Below are 14,790 nucleotides of genomic sequence, written 5' to 3'. Positions count from 1 at the left end.
TTGACATAGAGAGCTATGCCCCCGCCCATTTTGTCCACTTGATCCCTCCTGTACAGGGTATAGCTGTCTATACCCATGGTCCAGTCATGGGTGGAGTCCCACCAGGTCTCTGTTATCCCAATGACATCATAGTTATTTGCATTTAGGAAAAGAACAAGTTCCTCCTGTTTATTCCCCAGGCTCCTGGCATTTGTGTATAGACACACGAAAATCCCCTTAGGGGCTCTTGCCTTGCCTACATTTTGTTCCAGGGCTGGGGCTGGGGAGGGATCCCTTATGTGCCTTGGCCTGCTGGCTTTGCAAGGGCCACTCGATGGGCCAGCAGCGGCAGTAGTTCCCCCATACCCCGGTGGGCTTAGTTTAAAGCCCGATGGAGCAGGTCAGCCAGTCTAACTGAGAAGAGCCTCCTCCCCAACGGAGAGAGGTGGAGGCCATCCCTTCCCAACAGCTCACTGCCTCTCTCTCCAAAGAGTGAACTGTTGTCATGGAAGCCAAAGCCTTCCCAATGACACCAGTGGCGCAGTCTTTGGTTGATTATGTGGATCCTCCTCTCCCTCCTCAGCCCATAGCCCAAGACTGGGAGGATCGAAGACAACAAAGGCTACTACTACCATTGATCTGATTTCCTACTTGCTAGCCTAACAAGTGGGATTTCACAATACCTTTTTGCTTTCTTTCTAGACCCTTTTATTTTTTTATTATATTCATCTATTCTTTTCAATGTCGTAATTATATTGGATATTAACTATAGAATTTATATAGGAAGGCATATACATTTATATATTTTTATTTCTATACATTTATATCTTGTGGCATATTACACTATAGAATTAATATAGGAAGGCAGATACATGTATATATTTTTATAAAAACAAAACACTATGAAACACACCATGAAGCATGGTGGAAAGGCAGCTGATAGAGTTTCCCAGAAACCCCTGCACCTATTTCCTGGAAAGCTAGTAGGCTTCATGGCCTCAGCAGGGGCTACCATGCCTGCAGTTTTCACCCCGCTGTGCCTTAACACACACACTCGTGATATGAGATTTGCTTTCAAGACTTTTGAGGTACAATTTCCCAGAAACCCCTGTACCTATCTCCTTGAACCCTGGCAGGCTTCATGGCCTCAAAAGGAGCTACCATCTTTGCAAGTTTCATCCAAATCAGGCGTGAAATGACAAAGTTACAGGCAGTTTCACAATTCCCCATTATAACCTATGGGCAAAACATCAAAACAGTGTTGAAACAGCAAAACTGTTTTGATGAAATGAAGTGGAACAGTGGTTTCAAAACAAAACACAGTCCCATTGAAACATCAAAATGGAAGTTGAAACGAAATGGTGCTGTTTCGCACAGGCCTAGTGGGATGGTATTTTGAGGCCCCCATGGTGAGGGAAGCTCTGCACCCTGCTGCCTTTGCCTGGGAGTCATGCAACACTAGGTTGTGCCTCCCACAGTGGGGAAGGCAGGAGACACATGGCATGGTCAGTGTGTGGCCCCTGGGGCAAAGGCAGTGGGGCACAGAGTCCCAGCCTACAGTGGGCAATCCCCCTCCACCCTGCGGACAAATCCAGGGGGTATGTGCCCCCCATGCCTTTCCCAGGGGTGCATGCAGTAGCAGGAAGCCATGCCCCTCCTTGCCCCTGGCCAAGCTGCCCGTGGCTCCATCCCATGACCTGGCCCAGCCCTGAGGCTCTATTCACCCAGCCCCTGCCTCTGCCCCTGCCCCATACCCTCCCTCACTGTGGGAGCCTCAATCTGCCTCTCCACCACTTCCCTCTCCCCCTCCACAGACTTACCAGTGCAGTGCTGCTCTACATGCAGCATGCAGGCTGTGGCTGCTCATGTGTGTCTGTGTGCACTCCCCCACCCTCCCCTGCTGCAGCTGCCTGGAACCTGCACCTGGGCTGATCTGTGGTCCTCTGCACTCCCACTGCTGCCCCACTGGAGGGCCCAGAGGTGGCACAGCAGAGCCCAGGCATGGCCTCCAAAACCAGATGTGTAATTAATGAGTTAAAAACAATTAATGCAAGAATGAATTAACACATTAATCACATGCATTAACTGCGATTAACTGACAGCCTTACTTATAACATTTTTATCACCTTGCTCAGTGTGACATAAGTTGTGTTATTCAAAAACGAGCACAATTTTTCTCCTGCTAATGAATGATTCTGGTTACATTGTATCTTTCTGTAAATTTAGAAATAGGTGAAGTTAAACCAAAATGAAAGACTTACATGACTTAGAATTCTAAACTGACAATATTTAGTGAAGCAGAAATGCTGCAAAATCTGGACAACGCTGGATGTGACACTCTGGAACCTGTTTAATTTCCTCCATCCTCCACACAGTCTTTTATGCAAGTTAAACAAGAAGATTATGTTGTAAAATAATATAAAATCAATATTTGCCAGGTCAAAATACCCACATAAACATTACATGCTTGTTCTCCAAAGGAGGCATCGTTTCCCTACAATTCATCTAGATACTTAGGGCTAGATACTTAAACTTCTTTCACTGTCTGCTGCTCCTAGGAATTTCCCTTCCCCCTCCAATTTCACAACTCTACTCTCAGCTCTTAACATTCACTGTGCTTGTTTCCCTCTTCAGACCTAATGAAGAATATCTTACATTTGAAAGCTTGTCTAACTTCATTCCAACCATGCAGTTGGCCAATAAAAGATATCACCCCCAAAAAATCCTAGCCTCTGATGTAATTTGTGGACCATCAAAGCTACGGTGTTAAATACAAGCTCAATTAAGTGACTCACCAAAGGTCATGGCAGGAGTGTCTGTGGCAGGTTTTGAGCCCAGGTCTCCACAGTCCGGTGCCCTAGACCATCTTACAGACACCAGATGTGGAGAAGCTTTTCCCATTTGCTGAATTACATGTTTTTCCAGTAATCCATATCTGCTAACACAAGAGGCCCTTGAGCAGTTTAATTCAACTTGGGTCCCTATTGTCCCTCTGTATTACCTCTATATGGCCACGTCTATATGAGACACTGACTGTGTAGTTGTTACTGTGCAATTATTTAGTATTTGCATACACAAATACTAAATGACTGCACAGTAACCGGAGTTACTGCGCAGTACCATCCCCAAATGACTTTTTGGTGACACTGACTGCACAGTAGCTTGTTACTACTGTGCAGTAGCATCACATCACACTTCATGCCATGTGGCACTACTGTGCAGTAGTAACGAGTTGCTGTGCAATAGTAATGAGCTACTGCGCAGTCAGTGTCTCATGTATACGCGGCCAGTGTCACCAAATCTATACCTATACTTTGAAGCTGAATATATTATTATATACTCGTATAATAACACAACGAGAAAAGGATAGACTGACTCCAGTTCCCCTTTACTTTCATCTGTGGAAATCAACTTTAACTCCACTGAAGTCAATGGATGTACATTGCTATAAATGGGAATAGTGGGAATAGAATCAGACCTCTTAAGTTCAGAAATGTCTGTGCTTCCTGACACAGAGGTACTGAATCTAGCAACCTTGCTGAGGTATTTGGTTACCTCCTTTACTTTCTGTACAATCATGCTATGGTATTTTGAGCGACGGTTCTCTAAGAAGATACAGTAAAGTTCAGGAGAGACATTACATTGAAATCTACCAGCACAGGCCTTTTATGCCCATGCAGTGGTTTTAAAAATTCCTAAAATGACAGAACCCTTCTATAGCACTTCTTCTGCTACAGAAACCCCAAACCCTGGCTCCACTAGCTGTGTGAGCTGATGTGGAACCAGGTCAGGCAATGGCAGCATACTGCCTGCTGGTCCACTGCACCATTACCCCCAGTCTCTTTGCAGAATGCCTGATGACCTATTGCAGAGCACAGGGTTCTGCAGAACAGTTTGAAAACCATTGTGATAATTCCCAACCAGGGTGCTGCAGCACCTAGGGGTGCCATAAGATCCTTTTAAGAATGCCATGCAATATTAACATGGTTAGGTGCTCAAACACCTACACATGATTCAAAGGTGAACTCAAATATTTCAAATAGGAATCCATAGTGTCAGACAACATAACATTTGGATGCTTATCTTGCTGGAGTCATCTGACCCCAACTGACTTCCTGCCCCTTGGGCAGGGGGCTTGACCCAATGATCTTGTGAGGTCCCTTCCAGCCCTAGTGTCTGTGAAATCTATTGTAGTCCTTTTGAGCTCATTGCTACAAAATAATTGCTTTATTATTCTTCCAGATTGAAAAAAATGCATAAAAGCTAAGAGCTGGCATTTTCTGAGATGTGCATTAAGTCTAAAAATGTTGAGAGGTACTATGTTAGAGAATCTTGCTGTGGGATTGGGATCCAGGGGTAGGGGTTTTTTAGTTTTGCTCGTACGGACTTCTAGTTGTGAGAGAGTGAAATGAATTTAGAAGTCATAAAAATTGTAATGTGTCTAATTGACAGCCCTGAGTGCTACAATTCTCTATTAATAGACTGGTGCAGTACAATACAGACAGCAATAGTGCAGGCTTCTCTGCAGATGTGCTGAGTCTTCTGTAAAAGCATGATCTCTAAGACTGAGAGAGTGGTGCCGTACCTATACGCATTCAATTCTGTGAATTCCTGCTGAAACTTCAAAGAAAGGGAGCCAGCAAGAACTAGCTGTGGTGATCTCCCCCTCCCCTCCCCCCCCCATAGCCCACATTAAGACCACCCAATTCTTCCCACACTGCATTTGTCATTGATTTTAGCCCACATGTCAGGCTTTTGCTCATATTAAGCTTTGCTAGTATGACAGTGAACATATGCTGTGAATGTGCAGTAATTGTCCTTTAGCTCCTTGTTGGCTGGATTTATTGCCTAAAATAATCATGCTGCAACAGAGGAAAAAGTAAATAAAATGTTTATGATCATGACAACTTTTTCTTTCTTCTTTAAATATTGCAAAGGTTGAATGATCTAAATGGCCAAAAATTACGTAAAAATGTGGATGTGTTTACCTTGGGTTTTGTCCCACTTGATATGGTTTTCACCAAAAGCTTTCTTTTGAGCCAAAAATCACATCACACAAGCCAAACCAGATAACAGACACACACACTTCTGAGGTCATCTTTGCTTGAATTATTGAACAGGTTTCTAAACTTCTTCATCTAGGCAGATATCTGAACTATAGCTTGCCAGTATCATCTCTTTCTTCCAACAAATACAATACACCCAAACACATATTACAACCATATAAACCACATGAAATAAATCATATTGTTTTTAAATATTTCCTTCTTTGTTCTGCAAAATAAAAATAAACAATGAATGAATAGTTATTCTGTTTTCTCTGACAAAGAACTCTCCTGTGTCATGTAAGATAATCTAAACTTTAGACTCCAGTCATTATCCATAAAGGAAATTCATCATCTCTATTTTAAATTTTTAATTTTTTAATAAAACACATGTCCCCATAAGACCTATTAAAATGAATATAAGAGTTTTGCATTTGCAAACCTATTATGCCCTGTAATGCCAGAAATTCACTTAAAAATATATTTGACAAGAAACAAACCTGTGAAAATTATGTATTCCCAGTGCATTTGGTCACATGATGCAACAGAAAATGCTGGTTGAACCAAATCAGAGATATATATTTGTTTGGGGTAAACTGCTCCATTTTGGAGGTTTAATCTCAAACCCTTTTGATATTTTGACATTTTAAAACCAAAAATCAAATGATTGGGTTTTGCAAAGGTTGAAATGAAGCACTTTGACTTTTGATTTTTTTTTCTTTTTTTTTTCCCCTGTGGCTGAATCTGTTCACTAAAATCAAGCCATGTTTGTAAAAGGTTTGGTTTCCCTAAAACTGCATTTTGCAACTAATATTCTCCACCCCCAAAAAAATCACTGAGCTCTAATTATAAGAGACTTCTCATTAGGTTAAAACAAAGCAAGCAATCCTGGCTGAGAAGCATGCCTACCGAGTTTGTTACTTATCTAAGAGTGGCAGGCAATCAGAAGTTCTCAGGTCTGGGCTCTGCGTGTTAATAAATAACCACCCATACCAAACCTTGGAACACATTACACAGGGAGGGAAATACTGGGCCCTTACAGTTATTTGTGTGTCTAACAAGAAATTGCATTTGAGTGTCCTACTATATTTTAGTATTATCCAACTACTTTATAAAAGTCTTCTGCCTTCTTCTTTGAGTAGAGGGCTAGTGTGAACATTTTCACCCTTTGCTATTCTCCTCTGTACCTGCAACTGACCCTCCTCCCATTACAAAAAATATAAAAGACTTAGACAACAGGATTAAAATAAAATACTAAAGAATATATAGAATGTCACACCTGCCGCACTTGTGAGTTATTGGTCTCTTAAACTTCTATAACCCAACACTGTCAGTGATATCCTTTATTTACCCTTAAGGCGCTTGGCAGCTGCTAAATGGCTGTCTATGGCAGTTTGGTAGAAACAATAATAATACATTATAAATCAATGAAAATGAAGTTTTTGCCTTGATAATCTGATATAGATTTGCTAACATTTGTATGAAATTCAATTCTGTTTGATTGCATCAGCATATGTTTCATTTCTTCCAGCACTATTGATTTTGAAGGTTCTTATCCATATGCCTAAATTATTTCTGTTACATCTTTGCATTACTGTTTGGAAATAACCTGGATCAACTGAAGCCATTTATTCAATTTTAAGCCTTTTTTTTTTAATCTGGTTAGCCAAGTAATGTAATCCATGCTGTATTTTCGATAGACAAAAGTATCCTGAAAAACATTTCCTGTATCATGGCAATATCTACTAATGTTCCTCTGTAATTAAACCTATGTCATTAGTTCCAGTACAATCTACTGAAACATAAAGTCTAATTTTAAGATATAAGCACAGTAGTTCTACCAACCAGTATGGCTACAGAGTTGTATAACCCAATCTTTATAAGCTCAGTCAGGTATCTGGGAATAGAGATGGAACAACTGCTTAACTAACTTCATCTTGTAGCATTCAGTTACATAGTAGCATATTCAGATAGCTGTTTTGTACATGCATGGTGATTTAACTATTAAGAATACTTTGGTAGCCACTTTTACCCTATTTTGGCAAAGTATTTTATACATTTCAACAAAGGAAGCCTCATAAAATCCCAATGAAGTAGAGACATAATTATTATTCCATTACATAGCTGTGGAAATTGAGGTGCAACATTTTCTAAATTTGAGTACATAAACCCAATGTTTATAAGCAAATATAGCCACTGTTTGAGACCTGATAAAGTTGTGGTATTTTCTGTATACATTTGGTATTCTGATTGTCTGTTACCATCCTCTAAGGTATAGCTTGTCTGCCTTCAGATATACCTTTGTCTCCACGGTAGCAATACACGGACACCCAGAACATCCTACAGAAGACAGCTCATTCTAAAAAGTGAAGCCATGATGGTCAACTTTCCTGACTAAAAGATCCTATATGAGTGTGTATACAGAACATGCTAATAAAGGAACACCTGAGTTACATTTCCCTGCAACTTTAATACAATCATATTATTAAAGTGCAGCTGCATAGGGAAGAATTATTTCATTTGTTGGCTCAAAAGCAGCATACCCCAATGTAGTCTGCTTAACTTACTAATACCTACAGCTCTTCCTGCACTTTACTTCTATGGCCACATACAGACATTACACTTTTACCAGTTACCAGCCCATACCCATAACAAAACAGAAGTTTGACACATAGACTGGCTTAAAAATGGTGAAACCCAGTCTAAGATTGCTCCTCCCTCCACCCACCAAAGGACAAACGTTTGTTTTGTTTGCTACCAAACTAAACAATGCCCTTGCAGAAAATGGGTAGTTTAGATCTATTCCACCTTGGGCTTTTTGAATGCCTACAAGACAAGGTCCAAAACATTAGAAAACAAACAAGGATCTAATCTTCTGGGCAGTGAGGCTAGTTATCACTCTGCAAAATCAGGCCCTATGTGGTTTAAAGTTTTCTACATAAAAATTAATGTAATTGACCTAGGTATAATTCCTAACTAAAGGCCATCTTCTCTTGAAGATTCAAATATGGCTTCCCATCACCAATACAATACACCTATGTTGAGAGTTGGTACCGGGCATTTTCTGATACTGAAAAGAAACTATTGTTACTCATTTTCCTTTTAGCTGAAAAAGTTACTTCAGAATTGAAGTACTTTTCAGAACTTATTGAATTAACTTTAAGCTCAACAAAAATGGAAAAGTGAAGTACTTATCAATGGTACATATGTATCAAAGTACATATCAATGGTACTTAATAATGCTAATTTTACTGAAATTCCTGTGATATCCAAAAACAGCATATTTGCTTAAAACCAAGTGTTATTTTTAGTTCTAAGTTTCCTAACTGTTCAAGCAAAGCCCTAAGTATTATTATGAGGGCCTCTTGAATTACTAATCATGACTAAATTATTCTACTAATTTATCTAGTTTTTTGTTCCCCAATTATATGAAAATCAGTCCAAATTTCTGAAGGTGTTTGTGATTCATAAATGTTTGTTACACAGCTTGGATGTGGAAACTTCAGCCACCGTGGAGGAGTTTTCATTCATTCACTCTTGCAGTCAGTTACCCAAGTCACATAGTATTTCTACTGTCTATGACTGGATATCTGAAAAAATTAAATCAAAAGTTAACTAAGGAAAAAGAACTATGAGTGACAAAAAATGGTTAGGGATTTTCTTCCTTTGAGCACCAGTATTCTTACATGCAAGCAGGTATGTCTATTAGAGCTGTGCGAAACCACTCCATTCCATTTCACCTTGAGTTTCAATGGTTCGAGAGAACAGTGTTTCGTCTCGAATTTCATTTCAAGTCCAAACAGCTGATCCATTCCATCGAAACAGAAAGGCTGTTTTGACGCTGTTTCGAGTTTTGCTGGGGATGGCTTCCACCCCCGGCATGATCAAGCGTGGGGGTTTGGGAATCAGCACAGCTGGGCTGCCTCCCGTCCCCAGCATGATCAAGCGCAGAAGGCAGGGAAGGAGCACTACTGGGTTCCCACCCCCTGCTGGATCTTGCACTGGGGATGGGAAGTTAGCCCAGCTGGACTGACTTCCCATCCCCAGCCTATGGTCGAACATTTCGACCCGCCTCACTTTGTTTCAAGGCTATATCGATGGCTTTTGTTTCATTCTGATTTTGCTGTTTCAACCTCAAAATTGGTCAAAACAGTGTTGAAACGAAACGGCTGGCAAAATTTCGCAGAGCCCTAGTGTCAATTATTATAGGGCTCTGCCATGCAAGATGGGCATGCCTGCCACCTACTGCAGGTCCTCTTGTTGAAGTTGATGGTTGAGGGTGCTGACTACATGCCAGGAAGGCAGAACACCATGCAGGATAGTACCCTATTAAAACAATCATTCCCAAATACTTAAGTATTCAAAACCTCATTTTTAGACAGTTTCACTTCTAGGTTCTCAGTGCTGTAATGTTTAGAGGAAAAATTGTTCTGAATAACTTTTTTTTTAACTTTTTCCTTTTTAGTGGGAGCAAGGCCATTGTTCCTGAGTTCCATAAAATCCTGGTTTGCAAAATATAAGTTTTGGACTGTATTTGAGTAACAGCATCCCTTCAGTGTGAAAGTTAGGCTGCATCCTAAACTGGAACCATTGTAGCTATGTCCACACAGTACTGAGGGTGAGCCAGGTGTCAGTGCTGATTAGCCTGCCTGAATTGCCACACAGAAGAGGCCAAAGGACACAGGAAGCTTCAGGATACTGCTCTGGAGCATGGAAAATGTGCAATGTAGTCATGGCTTTAATATGCACTTTTTGAACAATAACTGTCAACAGGGGGAGCAGGGGATTAGTTTTCTTTCTTGCATTTTTCCTGACCTATGATTGATCAAATGACATTTCTTACTATGGCAACTGTTGGCTAGTCTATCTTCACTATGGACATAGGTCTGATTCTGTTCTTATTTATATTAGCTTTGCACCAACTATATTTCCACTGACTTCATTTGAGTTACTGTTGAGTTAAAGCCAAAAAGAATCAACCCAGCATTCTGTAGTGTGGGAATTACTTACACATGCTAGATACTGAATAGATCTTGCTTTAATCAGAGTAACAAAGCAAATATACTATACATTACCATGCAGATATGGTCACCAAATGTATGTAGGCAGCCTATTTCTTCAAATACTAGTGGTCTCTGATTCTCCACTCTTGAGTGCAGCTTAGGTGGAGTGGAAAAGGTCCTGCAGGGTCCTGGCTTCCTGATTCAGAACTGTTCAGTCAATGCACTTTAGAGAGGCAAAGAACCCCCCCCCCCATAAGAGGTCTTCTTCTCTAGTGTTCCTTATACTTTTGTTAAAACAAGCAGCTATGCTTTGTGATATATGAGCCTGTATGTGATGCAAAATGGCACTAACAGACAGAAGAATTCTCAGCCAACAGATAGTCATAACACACATAAACAGTCAGTGAATCTATTTGCATGGGTCAGGCTCAATCATATGGGCAAGTCTGAAGAACTTATCATTAATTCAAGAGCCACCATTGGCTTTTAAACCTGCCCATGTTTAAGCATCTACGCTTTTTCTATGTAATATATTATAAAAATGCCTTTATGAAGTTGTTATACCTTTGCCATGAAACTTTATTATACAAGCTGTAGGACACTGTAATGCAGGTTACTGAGGCTCAGGACACTATAATTCAGTTTATTAGGATCACACCTCCACTTTGAAGTCACTCTCAATTTAGAGACATGAAGGAACTGATTAAATTTCATTCCGTTTCTCAACAGAGGCAATCCTGCAAACAAAAGGCAAAATTTTCCTTTGGGACCCACATCACAAGCCACTGCAGATCTGTGGGCCTAGTTTTCTTTAGTGCCTATTTGGTACTCAGGCTGTGCAATGATGTCCCAACAATGTCAATGCAAATGCCATGCCTGGAATGAGCACAGTATAGGAGACTGAAGGATCTACACTGCAAACAGAACAGGGGTCTGCAGTGTGGATCAGCAAGAAAGATATTGTCTGGAATATAAAGCAGCATTCATTAACAAGTCCAAATCATTCCCCTTTATCTGCTAGGCTATTAATAGGTTATAGTTCCATGGTGGCAGTGCTCAGCACTGGTATATATATAAGTATGTACCAACATATATTATCTATGTGTATCTCTGTAGATTGGTAGCAGTTTGGGAGATTGTATACATATTTGGATGCACACAAAAACAAAATGGTAAATGTTGTCCTGAAAGATGATGGTGAAAAAAGGCCCAGGAGTAATGCAAATTTTGCTATACTATTGTTTGTTCTTATGGCCACATTTTAACCTGGACACAAAATAGAGATTCATCCATCCACAACAGCCTAACAATTCATTCAAGAAAAAAAAAGCAATAATATCATCCTTTAAATATATCTTTTTTGGTTTGCTGCTTGCTGTAACAAAATAATAAAACATAAAGGCCACTAGTTCTATTACTTCACTATTCTATCGGTTTTACATTTTAGCTGTTACCTGAAAAACTGTCATGGTTGGTTATAGCTACTTTAAAGGAATGCACTTATCAAGCTCCTTACACCTAGGACACTTTTTCTCAACCTCTACTTTTTTTTCCTATTTCTCACATTCACTTTCTTACTTTCTTTGCTGCCTCTTTCTCCTTTTTCAATCTTTCTCATCTAGCCTTTCCATTGTTATTCACCCTGTTTATTGCTTCAAGCAACCCTGACATACTGGACATCATCTGAAACTACAAACGACAGGATGCAATAAGCTAGAGAATAGCAGTAATCTGAGGAAAGTTCTTCATTCACTCTTGCTCCTAACTCTCTGTCTTCTTATCCTACATAGAAAATAAAAAAATCAATACCACCTCACAGGGCTTGATAAAAGTGCTGGACGAGTACAGCAGGCATGCTGGATATAGTAAATTAAAGTGATCAAAATTTTCCAGTCGACTCTGCCTATAGCCTACATAAACTAACAACCCTGTCTGCACAATGTCTGTCATTCTGGAAGCTTTATTTTATCTGTGCCTCTGATTATCTAGAGAATGAATACATAGACTATCTGTGTGTGCACATTTATCTGCATGCATGTGTGCGTGTGAAATAGATGGAAAGTATATATATAGATACGTACCAACATACATTATCTATGTGTATCTCTGTAGATTGGTAGCAGTTTGGGAGATTGTATATATATTTGGATGCACACAAAAATAAAGGTAAAAATAAACATGAGTGCATTACATTGTTTTTGGCTACAAGACCGTCAATATCACAATACATGTTTTATTTTAAATGTGCATTATCCATCAAATCAAATCTATAACAGGTGTAAAGTTTTTGAGGATCTGGCCTCTTCCTTTTAATGTTATATTTTAAGGTTAGATGTTGCTTAATAGCTTCTAAACAATGTCTAAAAACTGTACAGGGAAATGGAGTGCAGAGAGACTAAGGAGGCAGCAGCAAGATATGGTAACAGCAAAGCTTAGATCAAGCACAATAAAAGAAGTCATACTCTGCCCTCAAATACATACATGTATAGGTCCTATTGACTTCACAGGGAGCTATGAACATGCATGAGAGGATGAACTTTGGCCCTATAATATTCTAAAATAAAATAAAATAACTTGGCAACTTCACAAAAGCCAAGTGGCTAACCTCAGAGAATAGTTTTAAGATGAAATCCTGGCTTCACTGATACAGAACAGGAGGCACTACTTCATAGTCAGGGCGGCTAGGATCTGGAACCAACTTCCAAGAGAAGGGGTGCTCGTTCATACCCTGGGGGTCTTTAAAAGGAGGCTAGATAGACAACTTGCCAGGGTCATTTGACCCCAGCATCCTTTCCTGCCCATGGCAGGGGGTCAGACTTGATGATCTGCTAAGGTCCCTTCTGACAGTACCAACCATGAAGCTATGAAAGATGGCAAAACTCCCCTTAATTTCAATACAGCCAAAATGTCCCCCTGTACATGCATCTTTCTGGGTGCCTTAATTCTGGTATTTTGGTGCCAGTTCCTATCCTTTAGTTCTCAAGAGCCTGCACATGCTGAACTGAATGATTCCAGTTGGCACTGAAACCAAACAAAAGGCCTGATCCTATAAGGTGTTGCACAACATGAAGTCTCTGTGAATACTGGAACAGGCAGGAGCCTAGAGCAGTCTGTATAGAGGGACTGGACTCATCAGGCCCTGCCCAACCATTATCTTTCTTACCTCCTGCATACTGCTGTGAAGGAAGTTCTTGCAGTGAGAGTGAAATTCAAAGATGTCAATTCCTGCCTTCCCTGGTACATATATTTGAATATGTTATTCTTTTATACCACCAATGCCTATCCAAAGGCTCTGGATGCCCTTGACAAATCTGCTGCCAGCAACCCAAAGATCAAATCAAATAAGCCTTCCGTAGCACAAATAAAACAAACCAAATAATACCCTCTTCACACAGTCACCATCACTTTCACACACCACCAGTACCCAAGCATCACTCCACTTCCTTTAACTGAAGAAGAAGAGACAGGCTGTACAATGTGCCCAGATGGCTGAAAAACACATCACTGCAAAGCAAAGGAATGAAGCAGGCCCCAAAGACTCAGGCTCTTAATCATCTGCCCCCTTTCTGGACCAAAGAAGCTTTAGTTCAAGTACTTAATGCAATAGCAGCAATACCTCTCAGTTTCTTTGACAGATAGAGCCAAGGTAACTTAAACCAAAAAAATTTACCCCAGAAACCAAGAGGCAGTTTACATTGTCTGTAGGACAAAGGTTTAGTTTACTCATAAACTGAACAAATAGGGTGCTAAATTCTGAACCAGTTATTTCCAAATAACAGTAAGATATTGATCCCGGCAAAATACTTTGCAATAGTCTAATGTCAAGCTTCCAAAGGCACAGGTGGCCATTTCAAGATTCACGTTCAAAGGGACTGATACAGTATCCTCATCATCCAAATGTGTGAGGGGAGAAAAAGGCCAAATAACAAACCCTGTCAACACAAGGTGGCTGCATACCCTTAGCCAAAGGAAAATATGACAGGTACCAAATTATAGAAATGTCCTTCCTGCCCATCCCCCATCTCCACTAATGACTCCCTCAACCAATACCTCCTCAGTCTTTTATTAATTGCAGAACTTCACAAGAGAACCCGACACCCAGGGGTAATGAGAGTAGGGCATAGAGCAACTGTCCATAGAAATCATAGAAAATTAGGGCTGGAAGGGACCTCAGTAGGTCATCTAGTCCAACCCCCTGCTCAAAGCAAGACCATGCCCAACTAGGTCATCCCACCCAAAGCTTTGTCTAGCCAGGCCTTAAAAACCTCCAAGGATGGAGCTTCCACCACCTCCAGTGTTTTACTATCTTTCACCCAAAGGATCAAAAGTCTTCCTAATATCTAACCTAAACTTCCCTTGGTGCAACTTGAAACCATTGCTCCTTGTTCTGTCATTTACCACCACTGAGAACAGTCTCGCTCCATCCTCTTTTGAACCCCCTCTTCAGATAGTTGAAGGCTCCTATTAAATCCCCCCTCAGTCTTCTTCTCTAGAGTAAATAAGCCTAGTTCCTTCAGCTTGTCCTCACAAGTCACGTTCCCCAGCCACCTAATCATTTTCTTGCCCTCCACTGGACTCTGTCCAATGTGTCCACATCTGTAGTGGGGGGGGGCAACAAAACTGAACACAGTACTCCAGATGTGGCCTCACCACCACTGAATAGAGGGAAATAATCACTTCTCTTGACCTACTGGCAACACTCCTACCAATGCAGCCCAGTATGCTGTTAGCCTTCTAGTAGTCCAATACTACTTTCTGACAGC

Source organism: Gavialis gangeticus, unplaced genomic scaffold (assembly GCF_001723915.1).
Source record: "Gavialis gangeticus isolate Ggan-Ray unplaced genomic scaffold, GavGan_comp1, whole genome shotgun sequence".
Taxonomy (NCBI): Eukaryota; Metazoa; Chordata; order Crocodylia; family Gavialidae; genus Gavialis; species Gavialis gangeticus.
Note: the sequence above shows the minus strand (reverse complement) of the source record.